Raw genomic sequence first — 24,878 nt, 5'->3', positions numbered from 1 at the left:
GATGTCTGGCTGCATGATGTCTCTTAAAGGCTGGCGGGTATTGACGGAACATCCAAAAAAAAAAAAAAAAAAAAAAGAAAAATGGAGGGAAAAATATCAGTGCAGGAAAGGCTGTTGAAAGTAGCCGGGTACGTGTACAATTCTTCAATTATATCTCCTCCAGACAGAAAGAGAGAATTAAGAGCTACGATGAAGTTACCCAGGAGACGTAAAAAGTTTGCAGCACCTCGTATTTCCAGAAGGTCACCCATAAAAGTACTGACCAGGCCCTGCCCCGTTTAAATTCCGAGATCTGACGAGATCGGGCGCGTTCAGGACGGTGTGGCCGCAAGCCGAGAGGCCTGGCTGCATGATGTCTCTTAATGGCTGGCGGGTATTGACGGAACTTCCAGCAAAAAAAAAAAAAAAAAAAAAAAAAGAAAAAGAAAAATGGAGGGAAAAATATCAGTGCAGTAATGGGTTTTGAAAGTAGCCGGGTACGTGTACAATTCTTCAATTATATCTCCTCCAGACAGAAAGATAGTATTAAGAGCTACGATGAAGTTACCCAGGAGACGTAAAAAGCTTGCAGCACCTGGCATTTCCAGGAGGTCACCCATCCAAGTACTGACCAGGCCCTGCCCCGTTTAAATTCCAAGATCTGATGAGATCGGGGGCGTTCAGGACAGTGTGGCTGCAAGCCAAGAGGCCTGGCTGCATGATGTCTCTTAAAGGCTGGCGGGTATTGACGGAACTGCCAGCAAAAAAAAAAGAAATAAGAAAAATGGAGTGAAAAATTTCAGTGCAGCAAAGGGAGTTGAAAGTAGCCGGGTACGTGTACAATTCTTCAATTATATCTCCTCCAGACAGAAAGAGAGTATTAAGAGCTATGATGAAGTTACCCAGGAGATGTAAGAAGCTTGCAGCACCTGGTATTTCCAGGAGGTCTCCCATCCAAGTACTGATCAGGCCCTGCCCCGTTTAGCTTCCGAGATCTGACGAGATCGGGTGCATTCAGGACGGTGTGGCCACAAGCCAAGACGCCTGGCTGCATGATGTCTCTTAAAGGTTGGCGGGTATTGACGGAACTTCCAGCAGAAAAATAAAATAAAAATAAAAATAAAAAGATGGATGGAAAAATATCAGTGCAGCAAAGGGTGTTGACAGTAGCTGGGTACGTGTACAATACTTCAATTATATCTCCTCCAGACAGAAAGAGAGTATTATGAGCTACGATGAAGTTCCCCAGGAGACGTAAAAAGCTTGCAGCACCTGGTATTTCCAGGAGGTCTCCCATCCAAGTACAGACCAGGCCCTGCCCCGTTTAGCTTCCGAGATCTGATGAGTTCGGGCGCGTTCAGGACAATGTGTCCGCATGCCAAGAGGCCTGGCTGCATGATGTCTCTTAAAGGCTGGAGGGTATTGACGGAACTTCCAGCAAAAAAAAAAAAAAAAAAGAAAAATGGAGGGAAAAATATCAGTGCAGCAAAGGCTGTTGAAAGTAGCAGGGTACGTGTACAATTCCTCAATTATAACACCTCCAGACAGATAGAGAGTATTAAGAGCTACGATGAAGTTACCCAGGAGACGTAAAAAGCTTGCAGCACCAGGTATTTCCAGGGGGTCTCCCATCCAAGTACTGACCAGGCCCTGCCCCGTTTAGTTTCCGAGATCTGACGAGATCGGGCGCATTCAGTACGGTGTGGCCACAAGCCGAGAGTCCTGGCTGCATGATGTCTCTTAAAGACTGGCGGGTATTGACGGAACTTCCAGCAAAAAAAAAAGAAAAAAATAAATAGAAAAATGCAGGGAAAAATATCAGTGCAGCAAAGCGTGTTGAATGTAGCCGGTTACGTGAACAATTCTTCAATTATATCTCCTCCAGACAGAAAGAGAGTGTTAAGAGCTACGATAAAGTTACCCAGGAGACGTAAAAAGCTTGCAGCACCAGGTATTTCCAGGAGGTCCCACATTCAAGTAATGACCAGGCCCTGCCCCGTTTAGCTTCCGAGATCTGACGAGATGGGGCGCGTTCAGGACGGTGTGGTTGCAAGCCAAGAGGCCTGGCTGCATGATGTCTCTTAAACGCTGGAGGGAATTGATGGAACTTCCAGCAAGAAAAAAAAAAAAAAAAAATAGAAAAATGGAGGGAAAAATATCAGTGAAGCAAAGGGTGTTGAAAGTAGCAGGGTACGTGTACAATTCTTCAATTATATCTCCTGCAGACAGATAGAGAGTATTAAGAGCTACGATGAAGTTACCCAGGAGACGTAAAAAGCTTGCAGCACCTGGTATTTCTAGGAGGTCTCCCATCCAAGTACTGACCAGGCCCTGCCCCGTTTAGTTTCCGTGATCTGACGAGATCGGGACTGTGTGGCCACAAGCCAAGAGGCCTGGCTGCATGATGTCTCTTAAAGGTTGGCGGGTATTGACGGAACTTCCAGCAAAAAAAAAAAAAAAAGAAAAATGGATGGAAAAATATCAGTGCAGCAATGGGTGTTGACAGTAGCTGGGTACGTGTACAATACTTCAATTATATCTCCTCCAGACAGATAGAGAGTATTAAGAGCTACGATAAAGTTACCCAGGAGACGTAAAAGCTTGCAGCAACAGGTATTTCCAGGTGGTCTCACATTCAAGTACTGACCAGGTCCTGCCCCGTTTAGCTTCCGAGATCTGACGAGATCGGGCGCGTTCAGGACGGTGTGGCCAAAAGCCAAGAGGCCTGGCTGCATGATGTCTCTTAAAGGTTGGCGGGTATTGACGGAACTTCCAGCAAAAAAAAAAAAAAAAAAAAGAGAAAAGAAAAATGGATGGAAAAATATCAGTGCAGCAAAGGGTGTTGACAGTAGCTGGGTACGTGTACAATACTTCAATTATATCTCCTCCAGACAGATAGAGAGTATTAAGAGCTACGATAAAGTTACCCAGGAGACGTAAAAGCTTGCAGCACCAGGTATTTCCAGGAGGTCTCACATTCAAGTACTGACCAGGTCCTGCCCCGTTTAGCTTCCGAGATCTGACGAGATCGGGCACGTTCAGGACGGTGTGGCCGCAATCCGAGATGTCTGGCTGCATGATGTCTCTTAAAGGCTGGCGGGTATTGACGGAACATCCAAAAAAAAAAAAAAAAAAAAAAGAAAAATGGAGGGAAAAATATCAGTGCAGGAAAGGGTGTTGAAAGTAACTGGGTACGTGTACAATACTTCAATTATATCTCCTCCAGACAGAAAGAGAGTATTAAGAGCTACGATGAAGTTACCCAGGAGACGTAAAAAGCTTGCAGCACCAGGTATTTCCAGGAGGTCTCACATTCAAGTACTGACCAGGTCCTGCCCCGTTTAGCTTCCGAGATCTGACGAGATCGGGCGCGTTCAGGATGGTGTGGCCGCAAGCCGAGACGCCTGGCTGCATGATGTCTCTTAAAGGCTGGCGGGTATTGACGGAACTTCCAGCAAAAAAAAAAAGAAAAATGGAGGGAAAAATATCAGTGCAGCAAAGGCTGTTGAAAGTAGCCGGGTACGTGTACAATTCTTCAATTATATCTCCTCCAGACAGAAAGAGAGAATTAAGAGCTACGATGAAGTTACCCAGGAGACGTAAAAAGTTTGCAGCACCTCGTATTTCCAGAAGGTCACCCATAAAAGTACTGACCAGGCCCTGCCCCGTTTAAATTCCGAGATCTGACGAGATCGGGCGCGTTCAGGACGGTGTGGCCGCAAGCCGAGAGGCCTGGCTGCATGATGTCTCTTAATGGCTGGCGGGTATTGACGGAACTTCCAGCAAAAAAAAAAAAAAAAAAAAAAAAGAAAAAGAAAAATGGAGGGAAAAATATCAGTGCAGTAATGGGTTTTGAAAGTAGCCGGGTACGTGTACAATTCTTCAATTATATCTCCTCCAGACAGAAAGATAGTATTAAGAGCTACGATGAAGTTACCCAGGAGACGTAAAAAGCTTGCAGCACCTGGCATTTCCAGGAGGTCACCCATCCAAGTACTGACCAGGCCCTGCCCCGTTTAAATTCCAAGATCTGATGAGATCGGGGGCGTTCAGGACAGTGTGGCTGCAAGCCAAGAGGCCTGGCTGCATGATGTCTCTTAAAGGCTGGCGGGTATTGACGGAACTGCCAGCAAAAAAAAAAAGAAAAATAGAGGGAAATATACCAGTGCAGCAAAGGGTGTTGAAAGTAGCCGGGTACGTGTACAATTCTTCAATTATATCTCCTGGAGACAGAAAGAGAGTATTAGGAGCTACGATGAAGTTACCCAGGAGACGTAAAAAGCTTGCAGCACCTGGTATTTCTAGGAGGTCTCCCATCCAAGTACTGACCAGGCCCTGCCCCGTTTAGCTTCCGAGATCTGACGAGATCGGGCGCATTCAGGACGGTGTGGCCACAAGCCGAAAGGCCTGGCTGCATGATGTCTCTTAAAGGTTGGCGGGTATTGACGGAACTTCCAGCAAAAAAAAAAAAAAAAAAGAAAAAAGAAAAATGGATGGAAAAATATCAGTGCAGCAAATGGTGTTGACAGTAGCTGGGTACGTGTACAATACTTCAATTATATCTCCTCCAGACAGAGAGAGAGTATTAAGAGCTACGATAAAGTTACCCAGGAGACGTAAAAGCTTGCAGCACTAGGTATTTCCAGGAGGTCTCACTTTCATGTACTGACCAGGTCCTGCCCCGTTTAGCTTCCGAGATCTGACGAGATCGGGCGCGTTCAGGATGGTGTGGCCGCAAGCCGAGATGCCTGGCTGCATGATGTCTCTTAAAGGCTGGCGGGTATTGACGGAACTGGCAGCAAAAAAAGAAAAATAGAGGGAAATATACCAGTGCAGCAAAGGGTGTTGAAAGTAGCCGGGTACGTGTACAATTCTTCAATTATATCTCCTGGAGACAGAAAGAGAGTATTAAGAGCTACGATGAAGTTACCCAGGAGACGTAAAAAGCTTGCAGCACCTGGTATTTCTAGGAGGTCTCCCATCCAAGTACTGACCAGGCCCTGCCCCGTTTAGCTTCCGAGATCTGACGAGATCGGGCGCGTTCAGGACGGTGTGGCCGCAAGCCGAGATGCCTGGCTGCATGATGTCTCTTAAAGGCTGGCGGGTATTGACGGAACTGCCAGCAAAAAAAAAAAGAAAAATAGAGGGAAATATACCAGTGCAGCAAAGGGTGTTGAAAGTAGCCGGGTACGTGTACAATTCTTCAATTATATCTCCTGGAGACAGAAAGAGAGTATTAAGAGCTACGATGAAGTTACCCAGGAGACGTAAAAAGCTTGCAGCACCTGGTATTTCTAGGAGGTCTCCCATCCAAGTACTGACCAGGCCCTGCCCCGTTTAGCTTCCGAGATCTTCCGAGATCGGCCGCGTTCAGGACGGTGTGGCCGCAAGCCGAGAGGCCTGGCTGCATGATGTCTCTTAAAGGCTGGCGGGTATTGACGGAACTTCCAGAAAAAATAATAAAGAAAAAGAAAAATGGAGGGAAAAATATCAGTGCAGCAATGGGTGTTGAAAGTAGCCAGGTACGTGTACAATACTTCAATTATATCTCCTCCAGACAGAAAGAGAGTATTAAGAGCTACGATAAACTTACCCAGCAGACGTAAAAAGCTTGCAGCACCTGGTATTTCCAGGAGGTCTCCCATCCAAGTACTGATCAGGCCCTGCCCCATTCAGTTTCCGAGATCTTACGAGATCAGACGCGTTCAGGTCGGTGTGGCCGCAAGCCGAGACGCCTGGCTGCATGATGTCTCTTAAAGGCTGGCGGGTATTGACGGAACTGCCAGCAAAAAAAAAAAAAAAAAAAAAAAAAAAAGAAAAATGGACGGATAAATATCAGTGCAGCAAAGGGTGTTGACAGTAGCTGGGTACGTGTACAATACTTCAATTATATCTCTTCCAGACAGATAGAGAGTATTAAGAGCTACGATAAAGTTACCCAGGAGACGTAAAAGCTTGCAGCACCAGGTATTTCCAGGAGGTCTCACATTCAAGTACTGACCAGGTCCTGCCCCGTTTAGCTTCCGAGATCTGACGAGATCGGGCGCGTTCAGGATGGTGTGGCCGCAAGCCGAGACGCCTGGCTGCATGATGTCTCTTAAAGGCTGGCGGGTATTGACGGAACTGCCAGCAAATAAAAAAAAGAAAAATAGAGGGAAAAATACCAGTGCAGCAAAGGCTGTTGAAAGTAGCCGGGTACGTGTACAATTCCTCAATTATAACACCTCCAGACAGATAGAGAGTATTAAGAGCTACGATGAAGTTACCCAGGAGACGTAAAAAGCTTGCAGCACCAGGTATTTCCTGGAGGTCTCCCATCCAAGTACTGATCAGGCCCTGCCCCGTTTAGCTTCCGAGATCTGACGAGATCAGGCGCGTTCAGGACAATGTGGCCGCAAGCCAAGAGGCCTGGCTGCATGATGTCTCTTAAAGGCTGGAGGATATTGACGGAACTTCCAGAAAAATTAATAAAGAAAAAGAAAAATGGAGGGAAAAATATCAGTGCAGCAATGGGTGTTGAAAGTAGCCGGGTACGTGTACAATTCTTCAATTATATCTCCTGGAGACAGAAAGAGAGTATTAAGAGCTACGATGTAGTTACCCAGGAGACGTAAAAAGCTTGCAGCACCGGGTATTTCTAGGAGGTCTCCCATCCAAGTACTGACCAGGGCCGGCCCCGTTTAGCTTCCGAGATCTGACGAGATCGGGCGCATTCAGGACGGTGTGGCCACAAGCCGAAAGGCCTGGCTGCATGATGTCTCTTAAAGGTTGGCGGGTATTGACGGAACTTCCAGCAAAAAAAAAAAAAAAAAAAGAAAAATGGATGGAAAAATATCAGTGCAGCAAATGGTGTTGACAGTAGCTGGGTACGTGTACAATACTTCAATTATATCTCCTCCAGACAGAGAGAGAGTATTAAGAGCTACGATAAAGTTACCCAGGAGACGTAAAAGCTTGCAGCACTAGGTATTTCCAGGAGGTCTCACTTTCATGTACTGACCAGGTCCTGCCCCGTTTAGCTTCCGAGATCTGACGAGATCGGGCGCGTTCAGGATGGTGTGGCCGCAAGCCGAGATGCCTGGCTGCATGATGTCTCTTAAAGGCTGGCGGGTATTGACGGAACTGGCAGCAAAAAAAGAAAAATAGAGGGAAATATACCAGTGCAGCAAAGGGTGTTGAAAGTAGCCGGGTACGTGTACAATTCTTCAATTATATCTCCTGGAGACAGAAAGAGAGTATTAAGAGCTACGATGAAGTTACCCAGGAGACGTAAAAAGCTTGAAGCACCTGGTATTTCTAGGAGGTCTCCCATCCAAGTACTGACCAGGCCCTGCCCCGTTTAGCTTCCGAGATCTTCCGAGATCGGCCGCGTTCAGGACGGTGTGGCCGCAAGCCGAGAGGCCTGGCTGCATGATGTCTCTTAAAGGCTGGCGGGTATTGACGGAACTTCCAGAAAAAATAATAAAGAAAAAGAAAAATGGAGGGAAAAATATCAGTGCAGCAATGGGTGTTGAAAGTAGCCAGGTACGTGTACAATACTTCAATTATATCTCCTCCAGACAGAAAGAGAGTATTAAGAGCTACGATAAACTTACCCAGCAGACGTAAAAAGCTTGCAGCACCTGGTATTTCCAGGAGGTCTCCCATCCAAGTACTGATCAGGCCCTGCCCCATTCAGTTTCCGAGATCTTACGAGATCAGACGCGTTCAGGTCGGTGTGGCCGCAAGCCGAGACGCCTGGCTGCATGATGTCTCTTAAAGGCTGGCGGGTATTGACGGAACTGCCAGCAAAAAAAAAAAAAAAAAAAAAAAAAAAAAGAAAAATGGACGGATAAATATCAGTGCAGCAAAGGGTGTTGACAGTAGCTGGGTACGTGTACAATACTTCAATTATATCTCTTCCAGACAGATAGAGAGTATTAAGAGCTACGATGAAGTTAACCAGGAGACGTAAAAAGCTTGCAGCACCAGGTATTTCCTGGAGGTCTCCCATCCAAGTACTGATCAGGCCCTGCCCCGTTTAGCTTCCGAGATCTGACGAGATCAGGCGCGTTCAGGACAATGTGGCCGCAAGCCAAGAGGCCTGGCTGCATGATGTCTCTTAAAGGCTGGAGGATATTGACGGAACTTCCAGAAAAATTAATAAAGAAAAAGAAAAATGGAGGGAAAAATATCAGTGCAGCAATGGGTGTTGAAAGTAGCCGGGTACGTGTACAATTCTTCAATTATATCTCCTGGAGACAGAAAGAGAGTATTAAGAGCTACGATGAAGTTACCCAGGAGACGTAAAAAGTTTGCAGCACCTGGTATTTCTAGGAGGTCTCCCATCCAAATACTGACCAGGCCCTGTCCCGTTTAGCTTCCGAGATCTGACAAGATCGGGCGCGTTCAAGATGGTGTGGCCGCAAGCCAAGATGCCTGGCTGTATGATGTCTCTTAAAGGTTGGCGGGTATTGACGGAACTTCCAGCAAAAAAAAAAAAGAAAAAAAGAAAAAAGAAAAATGGATGGAAAAATATCAGTGCAGCAAAGGGTGTTGACAGTAGCTGGATATGTGTACAATACTTCAATTATATCTCCTCCAGACAGAGAGAGAGTATTAAGAGCTACGATAAAGTTACCCAGGAGACGTAAAAGCTTGCAGCACTAGGTATTTCCAGGAGGTCTCACTTTCATGTACTGACCAGGTCCTGCCCCGTTTAGCTTCCGAGATCTGACGAGATCGGGCGCGTTCAGGATGGTGTGGCCGCAAGCCGAGATGCCTGGCTGCATGATGTCTCTTAAAGGCTGGCGGGTATTGACGGAACTGCCAGCAAAAAAAAAAAGAAAATTAGAGGGAAATATACCAGTGCAGCAAAGGGTGTTGAAAGTAGCCGGGTACGTGTACAATTCTTCAATTATATCTCCTGGAGACAGAAAGAGAGTATTAAGAGCTACGATGTAGTTACCCAGGAGACGTAAAAAGCTTGCAGCACCGGGTATTTCTAGGAGGTCTCCCATCCAAGTACTGACCAGGGCCGGCCCCGTTTAGCTTCCGAGATCTGACGAGATCGGGCGCATTCAGGACGGTGTGGCCACAAGCCGAAAGGCCTGGCTGCATGATGTCTCTTAAAGGTTGGCGGGTATTGACGGAACTTCCAGCAAAAAAAAAAAAAAAAAAAGAAAAATGGATGGAAAAATATCAGTGCAGCAAATGGTGTTGACAGTAGCTGGGTACGTGTACAATACTTCAATTATATCTCCTCCAGACAGAGAGAGAGTATTAAGAGCTACGATAAAGTTACCCAGGAGACGTAAAAGCTTGCAGCACTAGGTATTTCCAGGAGGTCTCACTTTCATGTACTGACCAGGTCCTGCCCCGTTTAGCTTCCGAGATCTGACGAGATCGGGCGCGTTCAGGATGGTGTGGCCGCAAGCCGAGATGCCTGGCTGCATGATGTCTCTTAAAGGCTGGCGGGTATTGACGGAACTGGCAGCAAAAAAAGAAAAATAGAGGGAAATATACCAGTGCAGCAAAGGGTGTTGAAAGTAGCCGGGTACGTGTACAATTCTTCAATTATATCTCCTGGAGACAGAAAGAGAGTATTAAGAGCTACGATGAAGTTACCCAGGAGACGTAAAAAGCTTGAAGCACCTGGTATTTCTAGGAGGTCTCCCATCCAAGTACTGACCAGGCCCTGCCCCGTTTAGCTTCCGAGATCTTCCGAGATCGTGCGTGTTCAGGATGGTGTGGCCGCAAGCCGAGATGCCTGGCTGCATGATGTCTCTTAAAGGCTGGCGGGTATTGACGGAACTGCCAGCAAAAAAAAAAAGAAAAATAGAGGGAAATATACCAGTGCAGCAAAGGGTGTTGAAAGTAGCCGGGTACGTGTACAATTCTTCAATTATATCTCCTGGAGACAGAAAGAGAGTATTAAGAGCTACGATGAAGTTACCCAGGAGACGTAAAAAGCTTGCAGCACCTGGTATTTCTAGGAGGTCTCCCATCCAAGTACTGACCAGGCCCTGCCCCGTTTAGCTTCCGAGATCTTCCGAGATCGGGCACGTTCAGGACGGTGTGGCCGCAAGCCAAGAGGCCTGGCTGCATGATGTCTCTTAAAGGCTGGCGGGTATTGACGGAACTGCCAGCAAAAAAAAAAAAAAAAAAAAAAAAAAAGAAAAATGGACGGAAAAATATCAGTGCAGCAAAGGGTGTTGACAGTAGCTGGGTACGTGTACAATACTTCAATTATATCTCTTCCAGACAGATAGAGAGTATTAAGAGCTACGATAAAGTTACCCAGGAGACGTAAAAGCTTGCAGCACCAGGTATTTCCAGGAGGTCTCACATTCAAGTACTGACCAGGTCCTGCCCCGTTTAGCTTCCGAGATCTGACGAGATCGGGCGCGTTCAGGATGGTGTGGCCGCAAGCCGAGATGCCTGGCTGCATGATGTCTCTTAAAGGCTGGCGGGTATTGACGGAACTGCCAGCAAATAAAAAAAAGAAAAATAGAGGGAAAAATACCAGTGCAGCAAAGGCTGTTGAAAGTAGCCGGGTACGTGTACAATTCCTCAATTATAACACCTCCAGACAGATAGAGAGTATTAAGAGCTACGATGAAGTTACCCAGGAGACGTAAAAAGCTTGCAGCACCAGGTATTTCCTGGAGGTCTCCCATCCAAGTACTGATCAGGCCCTGCCCCGTTTAGCTTCCGAGATCTGACGAGATCAGGCGCGTTCAGGACAATGTGGCCGCAAGCCAAGAGGCCTGGCTGCATGATGTCTCTTAAAGGCTGGCGGATATTGACGGAATTTCCAGAAAAATTAATAAAGAAAAAGAAAAATGGAGGGAAAAATATCAGTGCAGCAATGGGTGTTGAAAGTAGCCGGGTACGTGTACAATACTTCAATTATATCTCCTCCAGACAGAAAGAGAGTATTAAGAGCTACGATGAAGTTACCCAGGAGACGTAAAAGCTTGCAGCACCTGGTATTTCTAGGAGGTCTCACTTTCATGTACTGACCAGGTCCTGCCCCGTTTAGCTTCCGAGATCTGACGAGATCGGGCGCGTTCAGGATGGTGTGGCCGCAAGCCGAGATGCCTGGCTGCATGATGTCTCTTAAAGGCTGGCGGGTATTGACGGAACTGCCAGCAAAAAAAAAAAAGAAAAATAGAGGGAAATATACCAGTGCAGCAAAGGGTGTTGAAAGTAGCCGGGTACGTGTACAATTCTTCAATTATATCTCCTCCAGACAGAAAGAGAGTATTAAGAGCTACGATGAAGTTACCCAGGAGACGTAAAAAGCTTGCAGCACCTGGCATTTCCAGGAGGTCTCCCATCCAAGTGCTGACCAGGCCCTGCCCCGTTTAGCTTCCGAGATCTGACGAGATCGGGCGCATTCAGGACGGTGTGGCCGCAAGCCAAGAGGCCTGGCTGCATGATGTCTATTAATGGTTGGCGGGTTTTGACGGAACATCCAGCAAATAAAAAAAAAGATAAATGGTGGTAAAAATATCAGTGCAGCAAAGGGTGTTGAAAGTAGCCGGGTACGTGTACAATACTTCAATTATATCTCCTCCAGACAGATAGAGAGTATAAAGAGCTACGATAAAGTTACCCAGGAGACGTAAAAGCTTGCAGCACTAGGTATTTCCAGGAGGTCTCACATTCAAGTACTGACCAGGTCCTGCCCCGTTTAGCTTCCGAGATCTGACGATACCATGCGCGTTCAGGACGGTGTGGCCGAAAGCCGAGAGGCCCGGCTGCATGATGTCTCTTTAAGGCTGGCGGGTATTGACGGAACTTCCAGGAAAAAAAAAAGAAAAAAGAAAAATGGAGGGAAAAATATCAGTGCAGCAAAGGGTTTTGAAAGTAGCCGGGTACGTGTACAATTCTTCAATTATATCTCCTGGAGACAGAAAGAGAGTATTAAGAGCTACGATGAAGTTACCCAGGAGACGTAAAAAGCTTGCAGCACCGGGTATTTCTAGGAGGTCTCCCATCCAAGTACTGACCAGGCCCGGCCCCGTTTAGCTTCCGAGATCTGACGAGATCGGGCGCATTCAGGACGGTGTGGCCACAAGCCGAAAGGCCTGGCTGCATGATGTCTCTTAAAGGTTGGCGGGTATTGACGGAACTTCCAGCAAAAAAAAAAAAAAAAAAAGAAAAATGGATGGAAAAATATCAGTGCAGCAAATGGTGTTGACAGTAGCTGGGTACGTGTACAATACTTCAATTATATCTCCTCCAGACAGAGAGAGAGTATTAAGAGCTACGATAAAGTTACCCAGGAGACGTAAAAGCTTGCAGCACTAGGTATTTCCAGGAGGTCTCACTTTCATGTACTGACCAGGTCCTGCCCCGTTTAGCTTCCGAGATCTGACGAGATCGGGCGCGTTCAGGATGGTGTGGCCGCAAGCCGAGATGCCTGGCTGCATGATGTCTCTTAAAGGCTGGCGGGTATTGACGGAACTGGCAGCAAAAAAAGAAAAATAGAGGGAAATATACCAGTGCAGCAAAGGGTGTTGAAAGTAGCCGGGTACGTGTACAATTCTTCAATTATATCTCCTGGAGACAGAAAGAGAGTATTAAGAGCTACGATGAAGTTACCCAGGAGACGTAAAAAGCTTGCAGCACCTGGTATTTCTAGGAGGTCTCCCATCCAAGTACTGACCAGGCCCTGCCCCGTTTAGCTTCCGAGATCTGACGAGATCGGGCGCGTTCAGGACGGTGTGGCCGCAAGCCGAGATGCCTGGCTGCATGATGTCTCTTAAAGGCTGGCGGGTATTGACGGAACTGCCAGCAAAAAAAAAAAAGAAAAATAGAGGGAAATATACCAGTGCAGCAAAGGGTGTTGAAAGTAGCCGGGTACGTGTACAATTCTTCAATTATATCTCCTGGAGACAGAAAGAGAGTATTAAGAGCTACGATGAAGTTACCCAGGAGACGTAAAAAGCTTGCAGCACCTGGTATTTCTAGGAGGTCTCCCATCCAAGTACTGACCAGGCCCTGCCCCGTTTAGCTTCCGAGATCTTCCGAGATCGGCCGCGTTCAGGACGGTGTGGCCGCAAGCCGAGAGGCCTGGCTGCATGATGTCTCTTAAAGGCTGGCGGGTATTGACGGAACTTCCAGAAAAAATAATAAAGAAAAAGAAAAATGGAGGGAAAAATATCAGTGCAGCAATGGGTGTTGAAAGTAGCCAGGTACGTGTACAATACTTCAATTATATCTCCTCCAGACAGAAAGAGAGTATTAAGAGCTACGATAAACTTACCCAGCAGACGTAAAAAGCTTGCAGCACCTGGTATTTCCAGGAGGTCTCCCATCCAAGTACTGATCAGGCCCTGCCCCATTCAGTTTCCGAGATCTTACGAGATCAGACGCGTTCAGGACGGTGTGGCCGCAAGCCGAGACGCCTGGCTGCATGATGTCTCTTAAAGGCTGGCGGGTATTGACGGAACTGCCAGCAAAAAAAAAAAAAAAAAAAAAAAAAAAAGAAAAATGGACGGATAAATATCAGTGCAGCAAAGGGTGTTGACAGTAGCTGGGTACGTGTACAATACTTCAATTATATCTCTTCCAGACAGATAGAGAGTATTAAGAGCTACGATAAAGTTACCCAGGAGACGTAAAAGCTTGCAGCACCAGGTATTTCCAGGAGGTCTCACATTCAAGTACTGACCAGGTCCTGCCCCGTTTAGCTTCCGAGATCTGACGAGATCGGGCGCGTTCAGGATGGTGTGGCCGCAAGCCGAGACGCCTGGCTGCATGATGTCTCTTAAAGGCTGGCGGGTATTGACGGAACTGCCAGCAAATAAAAAAAAGAAAAATAGAGGGAAAAATACCAGTGCAGCAAAGGCTGTTGAAAGTAGCCGGGTACGTGTACAATTCCTCAATTATAACACCTCCAGACAGATAGAGAGTATTAAGAGCTACGATGAAGTTACCCAGGAGACGTAAAAAGCTTGCAGCACCAGGTATTTCCTGGAGGTCTCCCATCCAAGTACTGATCAGGCCCTGCCCCGTTTAGCTTCCGAGATCTGACGAGATCAGGCGCGTTCAGGACAATGTGGCCGCAAGCCAAGAGGCCTGGCTGCATGATGTCTCTTAAAGGCTGGAGGATATTGACGGAACTTCCAGAAAAATTAATAAAGAAAAAGAAAAATGGAGGGAAAAATATCAGTGCAGCAATGGGTGTTGAAAGTAGCCGGGTACGTGTACAATTCTTCAATTATATCTCCTCCAGACAGAAAGAGAGTATTAAGAGCTACGATGAAGTTACCCAGGAGACGTAAAAAGTTTGCAGCACCTGGTATTTCTAGGAGGTCTCCCATCCAAATACTGACCAGGCCCTGTCCCGTTTAGCTTCCGAGATCTGACAAGATCGGGCGCGTTCAAGATGGTGTGGCCGCAAGCCAAGATGCCTGGCTGCATGATGTCTCTTAAAGGCTGGCGGGTATTGACGGAACTGCCAGCAAAAAAAAAAAGAAAAATAGAGGGAAATATACCAGTGCAGCAAAGGGTGTTGAAAGTAGCCGGGTACGTGTACAATTCTTCAATTATATCTCCTGGAGACAGAAAGAGAGTATTAAGAGCTACGATGAAGTTACCCAGGAGACGTAAAAAGCTTGCAGCACCTGGTATTTCTAGGAGGTCTCCCATCCAAGTACTGACCAGGCCCTGCCCCGTTTAGCTTCCGAGATCTGACGAGATCGGGCGCATTCAGGACGGTGTGGCCACAAGCCGAAAGGCCTGGCTGCATGATGTCTCTTAAAGGTTGGCGGGTATTGACGGAACTTCCAGCAAAAAAAAAAAAGAAAAAAAGAAAAAAGAAAAATGGATGGAAAAATATCAGTGCAGCAAAGGGTGTTGACAGTAGCTGGATATGTGTACAATACTTCAATTATATCTCCTCCAGACAGAGAGAGAGTATTAAGAGCTACGATAAAGTTACCCAGGAGACGTAAAAGTTTGCAGCACTAGGTATTTCCAGGAGGTCTCACTTTCATGTACTGACCAGGTCCTGCCCCGTTTAGCTTCCGAGATCTGACGAGATCGGGCGCGTTCAGGATGGTGTGGCCGCAAGCCGAGATGCCTGGCTGCATGATGTCTCTTAAAGGCTGGCGGGTATTGACGGAACTGCCAGCAAAAAAAAAAAGAAAATTAGAGGGAAATATACCAGTGCAGCAAAGGGTGTTGAAAGTAGCCGGGTACGTGTACAATTCTTCAATTATATCTCCTGGAGACAGAAAGAGAGTATTAAGAGCTACGATGTAGTTACCCAGGAGACGTAAAAAGCTTGCAGCACCGGGTATTTCTAGGAGGTCTCCCATCCAAGTACTGACCAGGCCCGGCCCCGTTTAGCTTCCGAGATCTGACGAGATCGGGCGCATTCAGGACGGTGTGGCCACAAGCCGAAAGGCCTGGCTGCATGATGTCTCTTAAAGGTTGGCGGGTATTGACGGAACTTCCAGCAAAAAAAAAAAAAAAAAAAGAAAAATGGATGGAAAAATATCAGTGCAGCAAATGGTGTTGACAGTAGCTGGGTACGTGTACAATACTTCAATTATATCTCCTCCAGACAGAGAGAGAGTATTAAGAGCTACGATAAAGTTACCCAGGAGACGTAAAAGCTTGCAGCACTAGGTATTTCCAGGAGGTCTCACTTTCATGTACTGACCAGGTCCTGCCCCGTTTAGCTTCCGAGATCTGACGAGATCGGGCGCGTTCAGGACGGTGTGGCCGCAAGCCGAGATGCCTGGCTGCATGATGTCTCTTAAAGGCTGGCGGGTATTGACGGAACTGCCAGCAAAAAAAAAAAGAAAAATAGAGGGAAATATACCAGTGCAGCAAAGGGTGTTGAAAGTAGCCGGGTACGTGTACAATTCTTCAATTATATCTCCTGGAGACAGAAAGAGAGTATTAAGAGCTACGATGAAGTTACCCAGGAGACGTAAAAAGCTTGCAGCACCTGGTATTTCTAGGAGGTCTCCCATCCAAGTACTGACCAGGCCCTGCCCCGTTTAGCTTCCGAGATCTTCCGAGATCGGGCACGTTCAGGACGGTGTGGCCGCAAGCCAAGAGGCCTGGCTGCATGATGTCTCTTAAAGGCTGGCGGGTATTGACGGAACTGCCAGCAAAAAAAAAAAAAAGAAAAATGGACGGAAAAATATCAGTGCAGCAAAGGGTGTTGACAGTAGCTGGGTACGTGTACAATACTTCAATTATATCTCTTCCAGACAGATAGAGAGTATTAAGAGCTACGATAAAGTTACCCAGGAGACGTAAAAGCTTGCAGCACCAGGTATTTCCAGGAGGTCTCACATTCAAGTACTGACCAGGTCCTGCCCCGTTTAGCTTCCGAGATCTGACGAGATCGGGCGCGTTCAGGATGGTGTGGCCGCAAGCCGAGACGCCTGGCTGCATGATGTCTCTTAAAGGCTGGCGGGTATTGACGGAACTGCCAGCAAATAAAAAAAAGAAAAATAGAGGGAAAAATACCAGTGCAGCAAAGGCTGTTGAAAGTAGCCGGGTACGTGTACAATTCCTCAATTATAACACCTCCAGACAGATAGAGAGTATTAAGAGCTACGATGAAGTTACCCAGGAGACGTAAAAAGCTTGCAGCACCAGGTATTTCCTGGAGGTCTCCCATCCAAGTACTGATCAGGCCCTGCCCCGTTTAGCTTCCGAGATCTGACGAGATCAGGCGCGTTCAGGACAATGTGGCCGCAAGCCAAGAGGCCTGGCTGCATGATGTCTCTTAAAGGCTGGCGGATATTGACGGAACTTCCAGCAAAAAAAAAAAAAAAAAAAAAAAAGAAAAATGGAGGGAAAAATATTAGTGCAGCAAAGGCTGTTGAAAGTAGCCGGGTATGTGTACAATTCTTCAATTATATCTCCTCCAGACAGAAAGAGAGAATTAAGAGCTACGATGAAGTTACCCAGGAGACGTAAAAAGTTTGCAGCACCTCGTATTTCCAGAAGGTCACCCATAAAAGTACTGACCAGGCCCTGCCCCGTTTAAATTCCGAGATCTGACGAGATCGGGCGCGTTCAGGACGGTGTGGCCGCAAGCCGAGAGGCCTGGCTGCATGATGTCTCTTAATGGCTGGCGGGTATTGACGGAACTTCCAGCAAAAAAATAAAATAAAAAGAAAAATGGAGGGAAAAATATCAGTGCAGCAAAGGGTGTTGAAAGTAGCCTAGTACGTGTACAATTCTTCAATTATATCTCCTCCAGACAGAAAGAGATTATTAAGAGCTACGATGAAGTTACCCAGGAGACGTAAAAGGCTTGCAGCACCTGGTATTTCTCGGAGATCTCCCATCTAAGTACTGACCAGGCCCTGCCCCGTTTAGTTTCTGAGATCTGACGAGATCTGGCGCATTCAGGACGGTGTGGCCGCAAGCCGAGAGGCCTGGCTGCATGATGTCTCTTAAAGGTTGGCGGGTATTGACGGAACTTCCAGCAAAAAAAAAAAAAAAAAAAGAAAAATGGATGGAAAAATATCAGTGCAGCAAAGGGTGTTGACAGTAGCTGGATACGTGTACAATACTTCAATTATATCTCCTCCAGACAGAGAGAGAGTATTAAGAGCTACGATGAAGTTACCCAGGAGACGTAAAAAGTTTGCAGCACCTCGTATTTCCAGAAGGTCACCCATAAAAGTACTGACCAGGCCCTGCCCCGTTTAAATTCTGAGATCTGACGAGATCGGGCGCGTTCAGGACGGTGTGGCCGCAAGCCGAGAGGCCTGGCTGCATGATGTCTCTTAATGGCTGGCGGGTATTGACAGAACTTCCAGCAAAAAAAAAAACAAAAAAAAAAAAGAAAAAGAAAAATGGAGGGAAAAATATCAGTGCAGTAATGGGTTTTGAAAGTAGCCGGGTACGTGTACAATTCTTCAATTATATCTCCTCCGGACAGAAAGAGAGTATTAAGAGCTACGATGAAGTTACCCAGGAGACGTAAAAAGCTTGCAGCACCTGGCATTTCTAGGAGGTCACCCATCCAAGTACTGACCAGGCCCTGCCCCGTTTAAATTCCAAGATCTGATGAGATCGGGGGCGTTCAGGACGGTGTGGCTGCAAGCCAAGAGGCCTGGCTGCATGATGTCTCTTAATGGTTGGCGGGTTTTGACGGAACATCCAACAAATAAAAAAAAAGAGAAATGGTGGTAAAAATACCAGTGCAGCAAAGGCTGTTGAAAGTAGCCGGGTACGTGTACAATTCCTCAATTATAACACCTCCAGACAGATAGAGAGTATTAAGAGCTACGATGAAGTTACCCAGGAGACGTAAAAAGCTTGCAGCACCTGGTATTTCCAGGAGGACACCCATCCAAGTACTGACCAGGCCCTGCCCCACTCAGTTTCCGAGATCTTACGAGATCGGACGCGTTCAGGACGGTGTGGCCGCAAGCCGAGATGCCTGGCTGCATGATGTCTCTTAAAGGCTGGCGGGTATTGACGGAACTGCCAGCAATAAAAAAAAGAGAAATGGAGGGAGAAATACCAGTGCAGCAAAGGGTGTTGAAAGTAGCCGGGTACGTGTACAATACTTGAATTATATCTCCTCCAGACAGAAAGAGAGTATTAAGAGCTACGATGAAGTTACCCAGGAGACGTAAAAGCTTGCAGCACCAGGTATTTCCAGGAGGTCTCACATTCAAGTACTGACCAGGTCCTGCCCCGTTTAGCTTCCGAGATCTGACGAGATCGGGCGCGTTCAGGATGGTGTGGCCGCAAGCCGAGACGCCTGGCTGCATGATGTCTCTTAAAGGCTGGCGGGTATTGACGGAACTGCCAGCAAAAAAAAAAAAGAAAAATAGAGGGAAAAATACCAGTGCAGCAAAGGCTGATGAAAGTAGCCGGGTACGTGTACAATTCCTCAATTATAACACCTCCAGACAGATAGAGAGTATTAAGAGCTACGATGAAGTTACCCAGGAGACGTAAAAGGCTTGCAGCACCTGGTATTTCTAGGAGGTCTCCCATCCAAGTACTGACCAGGCCCTGCCCCGTTTAGCTTCCGAGATCTGACGAGATCGGGCGCATTCAGGACGGTGTGGCCGCAAGCCGAGAGGCCTGGCTGCATTATGTCTCTTAAAGGTTGGCGGGTATTGACGGAACTTCCAGCAAAAAAAAAAAAAAAAAAGAAAAATGGATGGAAAAATATCAGTGCAGCAAAGGGTGTTGACAGTAGCTGGGTACGTGTACAACACTTCAATTATATCTCCTCCAGACAGATAGAGAGTATTAAGAGCTACGATAAAGTTACCCAGGAGACGTAAAAGCTTGCAGCACTAGGTATTTCCAGGAGGTCTCACATTCATGTACTGACCAGGTCCTGCCCCGTTTAGCTTCCGAGATCTGACGAGATCGGGCGCGTTCAGGATGGTGTGGCCGCAAGCCGAGATGCCTGGCTGCATGATGTCTCTTAAAGGCTGGCGGGTATTGACGGAACTGCCAGCAAAAAAAAAAAAGAAAAATAGAGGGAAATATACCAGTGCAGCAAAGGGTGTTGAAAGTAGCCGGGTACGTGTACAATTCTTCAATTATATCTCCTGGAGACAGAAAGAGAGTATTAAGAGCTACGATGAAGTTCCCCAGGAGACGTAAAAAGCTTGCAGCACCTGGTATTTCTAGGAGGTCTCCCATCCAAGTACTGACGAGCCCTTGCCCCGTTTAGCTTCCGAGATCTGATGAGATTGGGCGCGTTCAGGACGGTGTGGCCGCAAGCCAAGAGGCCTGGCTGCATGATGTCTCTTAAAGGCTGACGGGTATTGACGGAACTTCCAGCAAAAAAAAAATGGATAAAGAAAAATGGAGGGAAAAATATCAGTGCAGCAATGGGTGTTGAAAGTAGCCGGGTACGTTTACAATACTTCAATTATATCTCCTCCAGACAGAAAGAGAGTATTAAGAGCTACGATGAACTCACCTAAAGGATTATTAGGAACACCATACTAATACTGTGTTTGACCCCCTTTCGCCTTCAGAACTGCTTTAATTCTACGTGGCATTGCTTCAACAAGGTGCTGAAAGCATTCTTTAGAAATGTTGGCCCATATTGATAGGATAGCATCTTGCAGTTGATGGAGATTTGTGGGATGCACATCCAGGGCACGAAGCTCCCGTTCCACCACATCCCAAAGATGCTCCATTGGGTTGAGATCTGGTGACTGTGGGGGCCAGTTTAGTACAGTGAACTCATTGTCATGTTCAAGAAACCAATTTGAAATGATTCGACCTTTGTGACATGGTGCATTATCCTGCTGGAAGTAGCCATCAGAGGATGGGTACATGGTGGTCAAAAAGGGATGGACATGGTCAGAAACAATGCTCAGGTAGGCCGTAGCATTTAAACGATGCCCAATTGGTACTAAGGGGCCTAAAGTGTGCCAAGAAGACATCCCCCACACCATTACACCACCACCACCAGCCTGCACAGTGGTAACAAGACATGATGGATCCATGTTCTCATTCTGTTTTAGCCAAATTCTGACTCTACCATCTGAATGTCTCACCTCTTTTTCCTATTTGTAGTGGAGATGAGTGGTACCCGGTGGGGTCTTCTGCTGTTGTAGCCCATCCGCCTCAAGGTTGTACGTGTTGTGGCTTCACAAATGCTTTGCTGCATACCTCGTTTGTAACGAGTGGTTATTTCAGTCAAAGTTGCTCTTCTATCAGCTTGAATCAGTCGGCCCATTATCCTCTGACCTCTAGCATCAACAAGGCATTTTCGCCCACAGGACTGCCGCATACTGGATGTTTTTCCCTTTTCACACCATTCTTTGTAAACCCTAGAAATGGTTGTGCGTGAAAATCCCAGTAACTGAGCAGATTGTGAAATACTCAGACCGGCCCGTCTGGCACCAACAACCATGCCACGCTCAAAATTGCTTAAATCACCTTTCATTCCCATTCAGACATTCAGTTTGGAGTTCAGGAGATTGTCTTGACCAGGACCACACCCCTAAATGCATTGAAGCAACTGCCATGTGATTGGTTGATTAGATAATTGCATTAATGAGAAATTGAACAGGTGTTCCTAATAATCCTTTAGGTGAGTGTATATGTATGTATGTGTATGTATGTCCAATTGCTTTGACAATAAAAATGAAATGAATTGAGAGAGAGAGAGAGAGAGAGAGAGAGAGAGAGGAATATGAGCTCCTAAAAAACATTTGTTTTTATACATAAGCGGATTTAATTTGTGATTTACAAATGAATATATAGCACTATAAACATACACAGAAGACATGGAATAGAAATTCAGAAGAAAAAGTATTCAAAAAATAATAATTTTAAGAGAAACACAAAAAGAAGAAAGCAGAGAGACAGTTCAGGAAGAAAAGTCAGAAAAGAAAAGCTGAAGACAAGAATTGGAGGTAAGAGACAAATAATTAAACAAAAAAATATGTATTAATAAAATAAATAAGCATTCTCAGTAGTTGACTCAGCCAATGAAAATGCAGAGCTCCGATTTGAATAGAGTGACAGTAGGAGAGAGCCCAACTGCCACTGAGACTGATAGAAATCAATCGAACAGCAGTCTGACTGCAGAGCTGCCTTTTGAAATCCGATACCCTGAAGACATTCGCTCTGCACAGGCTAAGAAGGACTACAAACAAGCTGTGATGAGAGCATCTCCTGAGACCCTCATCCTAGACTACACCGGTAAAGGAGAAAACAGGGTCAAGAACAATCTACTGTTCTACACCGCCTTTCACAAAACTCTGTGCCAGACATACCCCAATAACAACAAGAGGGGCATTAGCAGAGGCAGGCAGATCTCAGTGCTGGTAGAGAAAGACACAGACAGTGTGATGCTCACTTTTAATGTATACCACAACGGGACCATCATGGTGCAGGGCAGCGAGAGCAGCCTGGACCAATTAGCTCTCGGCTTCCACACCTCAAAGCAGCAGACTGAGGTAGAGAAACAAGAGCCAGAGCCGGCCACCCTGCAGTCTGCCCCCAGCCACACGGAGCCAGACAGTGCCCCATCTCCCACAGACTGCCCCCCTGTCTCCCCAAAACTCTCCAGCAACATTAAAACACTAAAGGAATGCCTATCAGTGCTGGAGCTGGAGTTTGCGGAGTTCAGGGAGCAGACCTTGAGCACCCTGGCCCAGACCTCCTTGTGTGATCAGCTCCGGGATGAGATGCACAGACTAAAGATGCAGCACAAGGCTGAGATCCATGAGCTGAGAGCAGCAGTGAGAGACCTGGAGGAGCAGAGCCAAACCCTGAGGACGGAGCTGCGCAGAGCGAGGGAGGAGCTGACCTGGACACCCCAGCACAGCTAGCTGAGGAGCCTGCAGAGCCAGCTGGAGGAGCTAAGAGAGGAGCTACACATCACTGGAGCACAGAGACTGCACTGCACTGACCCCACAACACCTCCAACCCCTGACGCACCCACTGATCCACCCACACTCCCCACCACTCCTGACACACCCACTATCACCAGACCTGCCACTAATACACAACCCCCTGAAACGCCACTCCCCCAAAACACACCCGCTGCCCCCACCACTCCCGACGCAAACCCGGAGTGGCAGGTCAACGCAGAGGTGGTCATTCTGAGCGAATCCAATGGGAAGTTCCTGGTTGAGAGGCGCCTCTTCCCTGGGCGAAAAGTGAAAAAGCTTTGGTGCTCCACAGCACAGAGAGCCCTGGAGCTGCTCTCCAAGAGGAGGCTTTGCCAAGTCAAACACATCCTCATCCACACCGGCACTAACGACCTGAGTGCCCGTAGGGGCGATGTGGCCTCAGCCCTGAGACAGGTAGCAATGAAAGCCACAGAGGAATTCCCAACTGCCAAAATTTCCATCTCCACACTGCTGCCCCGCACAGACGTGCCCCTGCACATCATCCAGGCCATCAACGCAGAAGTGTCCCGAAGATGTGCCCTCCTCCCCAACGTCCACCTGGCACACCACTGAGACATCCAGCCACATCACCTGTATGACCACGTCCACCTCAACAAGACGGGTGTGAGGATCATCTCAAAGGTCCTCAAGGACACAACCCTGGGCCGAAACCCCACACACCCCCACCTCGAGACCAGGAGCAAACCCCCCAGCCCCCGGCCACATCCCCAGCCACCGGCTCCACCCCAGCCCCAGCCCCTGAGACCCCGCGGCCCCATTCCCCACCCCCCCATCCCCAGAGGGCCCGTCCAGCACAGCAGAGCGGACAGCCGGGGACCAGCACAGCCACACAGCCACGCAGCAGCGGCTTCCAGAGCCTGGAGGCCCGATGCTGCCCAGCTGGCCCAGATAAGGCAACTACTCAGTGTCATCTGTACCACACTGCTGAGTTAACTGAGCCTCAACACACATATATATGGTTGTGGAGATGGAGAGTAAGAAAAAATGTGATTTAATTATTCTGATATTTTGATGCAAAGATAAAATCTTTGAGTGATTATTATGTATATCCATATATAATTATTAATAGTAATATAATATCAGTTGTAGACCACAAATTAAACTTTCTTATGTAGAAGAGACAAGTATAATAAAATATATTAACATGTCCTTTAAAATAAGCAGTTGGAATATGCAGGGTTTACGCTCCTCAACTTTTGGAATGAAGAGCACAGGCCCTGAACTGATCAACACTGTAAATAGTTCAGATGTTTTCATTCTTGTAGAGACTTGGTGCTGTGCAGATATGTCTATACACTGGATGGATACAATGGATACAGGGAGCTGATTGTGCCCTCCTATAAAAAACCCAAAGTCAGGTGTGGCAGGGCCTCGTGGGGGATTATCGTGTGGTACAGGGAGGAGCTCCGAGCAGCCCTATGCCCAGTACAGAGAGGAGACACACACCTGTGGATGAAAATCAGAAAAGACACCCTACAAAATAACACAGATATATACCTATGTGCAATTTATATGCCACCCGCAGACTCCCCCTACTATAATGAGGAAGGCTTTCATGAGCTTCAAAACGAAATCTGCCACTTCCAGACCCTGGGCTCTGTACTGCTGTGTGGCGATCTCAATGCCAGGACTGGCAGAGAGATGGACTACATCAATACAGAGGGGAACACACACCTGTTCGGAGACTCCCCGCTGTGCCACACACACACCTCCACACTGACACAGCCACGACAGCGTGGTAAACAAGAGCAGGAAGCAGGTAGTGCGCCTATGTAAAAGCCTGGGTCTATATATCATCAATGGCAGGACCAGGGGGTACTCTCTGGGGAGATTCACATACTGCTCGGCTCTGGGCAGCAGTGTGGTGGACTACGGCATAACTGACCTGGACCCACAAGCCAACAATGCGTTTATAGTCAGACAACAATCTCCACTATCAGACCACAGCCAAATAACACTTTACCTAAAAAGATCAGCGCAGCCACAAGTCAGAGCCAAACTTCCCACAAAACTGGTCTCCCTGCCACCCAGTTAGAGATGGTCAGAGCCCAGCACAGAGAACTACACAAGAGCCCTGAATAGTGATGAGATTGAAAACATGTTAGACAGATATCAATCCTCACACTATCAAATAAACCAAAACGGAATAAACTCAGCCACCAAAACACTGAATGAAATATTTGAGAGACTGGCTTTAAAATCAAACATTAAAACAATTAAAAACCAAAATATGAAATCGTCTAAAAGAAAAAAAGAACAGTGGTGTGACCAGGAGTGTGAAACTTCTAGGAAACACCTGAGACATCTCTCCAACACTAAACACAGAGAGCCCGACAACCAGGAGGCTCGCCTCAGCTACTGCCAGGCCCTGCGGCACTACAAGCAACTCCTCAGTAAGAAAAAAGACCACTATATGGGCAGAATAAATACCCCAAAAACAAAAAATGAAATACCAATTCAAAATGGAGAAATCTGGAAAACACACTTTGAAAAACTTTACCAAAATGTTGAAAACAA

General features: G+C 46.9%; 11 non-coding genes and 46 pseudogenes across 11 annotated transcripts; all 57 read right to left on the bottom strand.

Annotated features, from left to right (window-relative positions):
* Positions 1–214: 214 nt before the first annotated feature.
* Positions 215–333, bottom strand: LOC136720183 (uncharacterized; annotated as a pseudogene).
* Positions 334–562: 229 nt separating this feature from the next.
* LOC136720141 (uncharacterized) lies at positions 563–681 on the bottom strand (annotated as a pseudogene).
* Positions 682–896: 215 nt separating this feature from the next.
* LOC136720126 (5S ribosomal RNA) lies at positions 897–1,015 on the bottom strand. The gene has a single exon (XR_010805409.1). It is a non-coding gene; the product is annotated as a 5S ribosomal RNA (ribosomal RNA).
* Positions 1,016–1,239: 224 nt separating this feature from the next.
* On the bottom strand, positions 1,240–1,358 carry LOC136720192 (uncharacterized; annotated as a pseudogene).
* A 216-nt stretch (positions 1,359–1,574) lies between these two features.
* Positions 1,575–1,693, bottom strand: LOC136720127 (uncharacterized; annotated as a pseudogene).
* A 222-nt stretch (positions 1,694–1,915) lies between these two features.
* On the bottom strand, positions 1,916–2,034 carry LOC136720239 (uncharacterized; annotated as a pseudogene).
* A 543-nt stretch (positions 2,035–2,577) lies between these two features.
* On the bottom strand, positions 2,578–2,696 carry LOC136720238 (uncharacterized; annotated as a pseudogene).
* Positions 2,697–2,920: 224 nt separating this feature from the next.
* Positions 2,921–3,039, bottom strand: LOC136720166 (uncharacterized; annotated as a pseudogene).
* Positions 3,040–3,256: 217 nt separating this feature from the next.
* On the bottom strand, positions 3,257–3,375 carry LOC136720292 (uncharacterized; annotated as a pseudogene).
* Positions 3,376–3,584: 209 nt separating this feature from the next.
* Positions 3,585–3,703, bottom strand: LOC136720182 (uncharacterized; annotated as a pseudogene).
* Positions 3,704–3,931: 228 nt separating this feature from the next.
* On the bottom strand, positions 3,932–4,050 carry LOC136720140 (uncharacterized; annotated as a pseudogene).
* A 209-nt stretch (positions 4,051–4,259) lies between these two features.
* LOC136720169 (5S ribosomal RNA) lies at positions 4,260–4,378 on the bottom strand. The gene has a single exon (XR_010805413.1). It is a non-coding gene; the product is annotated as a 5S ribosomal RNA (ribosomal RNA).
* Positions 4,379–4,600: 222 nt separating this feature from the next.
* Positions 4,601–4,719, bottom strand: LOC136720224 (uncharacterized; annotated as a pseudogene).
* A 205-nt stretch (positions 4,720–4,924) lies between these two features.
* LOC136720132 (5S ribosomal RNA) lies at positions 4,925–5,043 on the bottom strand. Its single transcript, XR_010805410.1, has one exon. It is a non-coding gene; the product is annotated as a 5S ribosomal RNA (ribosomal RNA).
* Positions 5,044–5,252: 209 nt separating this feature from the next.
* LOC136720160 (uncharacterized) lies at positions 5,253–5,371 on the bottom strand (annotated as a pseudogene).
* Positions 5,372–5,587: 216 nt separating this feature from the next.
* LOC136720231 (uncharacterized) lies at positions 5,588–5,706 on the bottom strand (annotated as a pseudogene).
* A 225-nt stretch (positions 5,707–5,931) lies between these two features.
* LOC136720291 (uncharacterized) lies at positions 5,932–6,050 on the bottom strand (annotated as a pseudogene).
* Positions 6,051–6,260: 210 nt separating this feature from the next.
* On the bottom strand, positions 6,261–6,379 carry LOC136720138 (uncharacterized; annotated as a pseudogene).
* Positions 6,380–6,595: 216 nt separating this feature from the next.
* Positions 6,596–6,714, bottom strand: LOC136720299 (uncharacterized; annotated as a pseudogene).
* Positions 6,715–6,930: 216 nt separating this feature from the next.
* On the bottom strand, positions 6,931–7,049 carry LOC136720222 (uncharacterized; annotated as a pseudogene).
* A 205-nt stretch (positions 7,050–7,254) lies between these two features.
* LOC136720202 (uncharacterized) lies at positions 7,255–7,373 on the bottom strand (annotated as a pseudogene).
* A 216-nt stretch (positions 7,374–7,589) lies between these two features.
* LOC136720229 (uncharacterized) lies at positions 7,590–7,708 on the bottom strand (annotated as a pseudogene).
* Positions 7,709–7,935: 227 nt separating this feature from the next.
* Positions 7,936–8,054, bottom strand: LOC136720137 (uncharacterized; annotated as a pseudogene).
* Positions 8,055–8,270: 216 nt separating this feature from the next.
* On the bottom strand, positions 8,271–8,389 carry LOC136720274 (5S ribosomal RNA). Its single transcript, XR_010805438.1, has one exon. It is a non-coding gene; the product is annotated as a 5S ribosomal RNA (ribosomal RNA).
* A 224-nt stretch (positions 8,390–8,613) lies between these two features.
* On the bottom strand, positions 8,614–8,732 carry LOC136720221 (uncharacterized; annotated as a pseudogene).
* Positions 8,733–8,941: 209 nt separating this feature from the next.
* LOC136720298 (uncharacterized) lies at positions 8,942–9,060 on the bottom strand (annotated as a pseudogene).
* A 216-nt stretch (positions 9,061–9,276) lies between these two features.
* On the bottom strand, positions 9,277–9,395 carry LOC136720220 (uncharacterized; annotated as a pseudogene).
* A 205-nt stretch (positions 9,396–9,600) lies between these two features.
* On the bottom strand, positions 9,601–9,719 carry LOC136720203 (uncharacterized; annotated as a pseudogene).
* Positions 9,720–9,928: 209 nt separating this feature from the next.
* LOC136720131 (uncharacterized) lies at positions 9,929–10,047 on the bottom strand (annotated as a pseudogene).
* A 224-nt stretch (positions 10,048–10,271) lies between these two features.
* Positions 10,272–10,390, bottom strand: LOC136720290 (uncharacterized; annotated as a pseudogene).
* Positions 10,391–10,600: 210 nt separating this feature from the next.
* LOC136720136 (uncharacterized) lies at positions 10,601–10,719 on the bottom strand (annotated as a pseudogene).
* Positions 10,720–10,934: 215 nt separating this feature from the next.
* Positions 10,935–11,053, bottom strand: LOC136720201 (uncharacterized; annotated as a pseudogene).
* Positions 11,054–11,263: 210 nt separating this feature from the next.
* Positions 11,264–11,382, bottom strand: LOC136720275 (5S ribosomal RNA). Its single transcript, XR_010805439.1, has one exon. It is a non-coding gene; the product is annotated as a 5S ribosomal RNA (ribosomal RNA).
* A 544-nt stretch (positions 11,383–11,926) lies between these two features.
* LOC136720265 (5S ribosomal RNA) lies at positions 11,927–12,045 on the bottom strand. The gene has a single exon (XR_010805430.1). It is a non-coding gene; the product is annotated as a 5S ribosomal RNA (ribosomal RNA).
* A 216-nt stretch (positions 12,046–12,261) lies between these two features.
* Positions 12,262–12,380, bottom strand: LOC136720219 (uncharacterized; annotated as a pseudogene).
* Positions 12,381–12,585: 205 nt separating this feature from the next.
* LOC136720295 (5S ribosomal RNA) lies at positions 12,586–12,704 on the bottom strand. The gene has a single exon (XR_010805446.1). It is a non-coding gene; the product is annotated as a 5S ribosomal RNA (ribosomal RNA).
* A 210-nt stretch (positions 12,705–12,914) lies between these two features.
* On the bottom strand, positions 12,915–13,033 carry LOC136720159 (uncharacterized; annotated as a pseudogene).
* Positions 13,034–13,249: 216 nt separating this feature from the next.
* Positions 13,250–13,368, bottom strand: LOC136720213 (uncharacterized; annotated as a pseudogene).
* A 225-nt stretch (positions 13,369–13,593) lies between these two features.
* Positions 13,594–13,712, bottom strand: LOC136720288 (uncharacterized; annotated as a pseudogene).
* A 210-nt stretch (positions 13,713–13,922) lies between these two features.
* Positions 13,923–14,041, bottom strand: LOC136720135 (uncharacterized; annotated as a pseudogene).
* Positions 14,042–14,257: 216 nt separating this feature from the next.
* LOC136720273 (5S ribosomal RNA) lies at positions 14,258–14,376 on the bottom strand. The gene has a single exon (XR_010805437.1). It is a non-coding gene; the product is annotated as a 5S ribosomal RNA (ribosomal RNA).
* A 209-nt stretch (positions 14,377–14,585) lies between these two features.
* LOC136720157 (5S ribosomal RNA) lies at positions 14,586–14,704 on the bottom strand. Its single transcript, XR_010805412.1, has one exon. It is a non-coding gene; the product is annotated as a 5S ribosomal RNA (ribosomal RNA).
* A 224-nt stretch (positions 14,705–14,928) lies between these two features.
* On the bottom strand, positions 14,929–15,047 carry LOC136720241 (uncharacterized; annotated as a pseudogene).
* Positions 15,048–15,256: 209 nt separating this feature from the next.
* LOC136720264 (5S ribosomal RNA) lies at positions 15,257–15,375 on the bottom strand. Its single transcript, XR_010805429.1, has one exon. It is a non-coding gene; the product is annotated as a 5S ribosomal RNA (ribosomal RNA).
* A 216-nt stretch (positions 15,376–15,591) lies between these two features.
* On the bottom strand, positions 15,592–15,710 carry LOC136720225 (uncharacterized; annotated as a pseudogene).
* Positions 15,711–15,919: 209 nt separating this feature from the next.
* LOC136720130 (uncharacterized) lies at positions 15,920–16,038 on the bottom strand (annotated as a pseudogene).
* A 211-nt stretch (positions 16,039–16,249) lies between these two features.
* Positions 16,250–16,368, bottom strand: LOC136720287 (uncharacterized; annotated as a pseudogene).
* A 210-nt stretch (positions 16,369–16,578) lies between these two features.
* On the bottom strand, positions 16,579–16,697 carry LOC136720133 (uncharacterized; annotated as a pseudogene).
* A 222-nt stretch (positions 16,698–16,919) lies between these two features.
* On the bottom strand, positions 16,920–17,038 carry LOC136720180 (uncharacterized; annotated as a pseudogene).
* A 216-nt stretch (positions 17,039–17,254) lies between these two features.
* LOC136720195 (uncharacterized) lies at positions 17,255–17,373 on the bottom strand (annotated as a pseudogene).
* Positions 17,374–17,590: 217 nt separating this feature from the next.
* Positions 17,591–17,709, bottom strand: LOC136720209 (uncharacterized; annotated as a pseudogene).
* Positions 17,710–17,937: 228 nt separating this feature from the next.
* LOC136720139 (uncharacterized) lies at positions 17,938–18,056 on the bottom strand (annotated as a pseudogene).
* A 211-nt stretch (positions 18,057–18,267) lies between these two features.
* On the bottom strand, positions 18,268–18,386 carry LOC136720194 (uncharacterized; annotated as a pseudogene).
* A 208-nt stretch (positions 18,387–18,594) lies between these two features.
* Positions 18,595–18,713, bottom strand: LOC136720286 (uncharacterized; annotated as a pseudogene).
* Positions 18,714–18,923: 210 nt separating this feature from the next.
* Positions 18,924–19,042, bottom strand: LOC136720283 (5S ribosomal RNA). The gene has a single exon (XR_010805445.1). It is a non-coding gene; the product is annotated as a 5S ribosomal RNA (ribosomal RNA).
* A 215-nt stretch (positions 19,043–19,257) lies between these two features.
* On the bottom strand, positions 19,258–19,376 carry LOC136720196 (uncharacterized; annotated as a pseudogene).
* Positions 19,377–19,586: 210 nt separating this feature from the next.
* On the bottom strand, positions 19,587–19,705 carry LOC136720217 (uncharacterized; annotated as a pseudogene).
* Positions 19,706–24,878: the final 5,173 nt, after the last annotated feature.

This window comes from Amia ocellicauda, unplaced genomic scaffold (genome assembly GCF_036373705.1).
Source record: "Amia ocellicauda isolate fAmiCal2 unplaced genomic scaffold, fAmiCal2.hap1 HAP1_SCAFFOLD_102, whole genome shotgun sequence".
Classification (NCBI taxonomy): Eukaryota; Metazoa; Chordata; class Actinopteri; order Amiiformes; family Amiidae; genus Amia; species Amia ocellicauda.
Note: the sequence above shows the minus strand (reverse complement) of the source record. Positions and strands in the feature narration are given on the sequence as shown.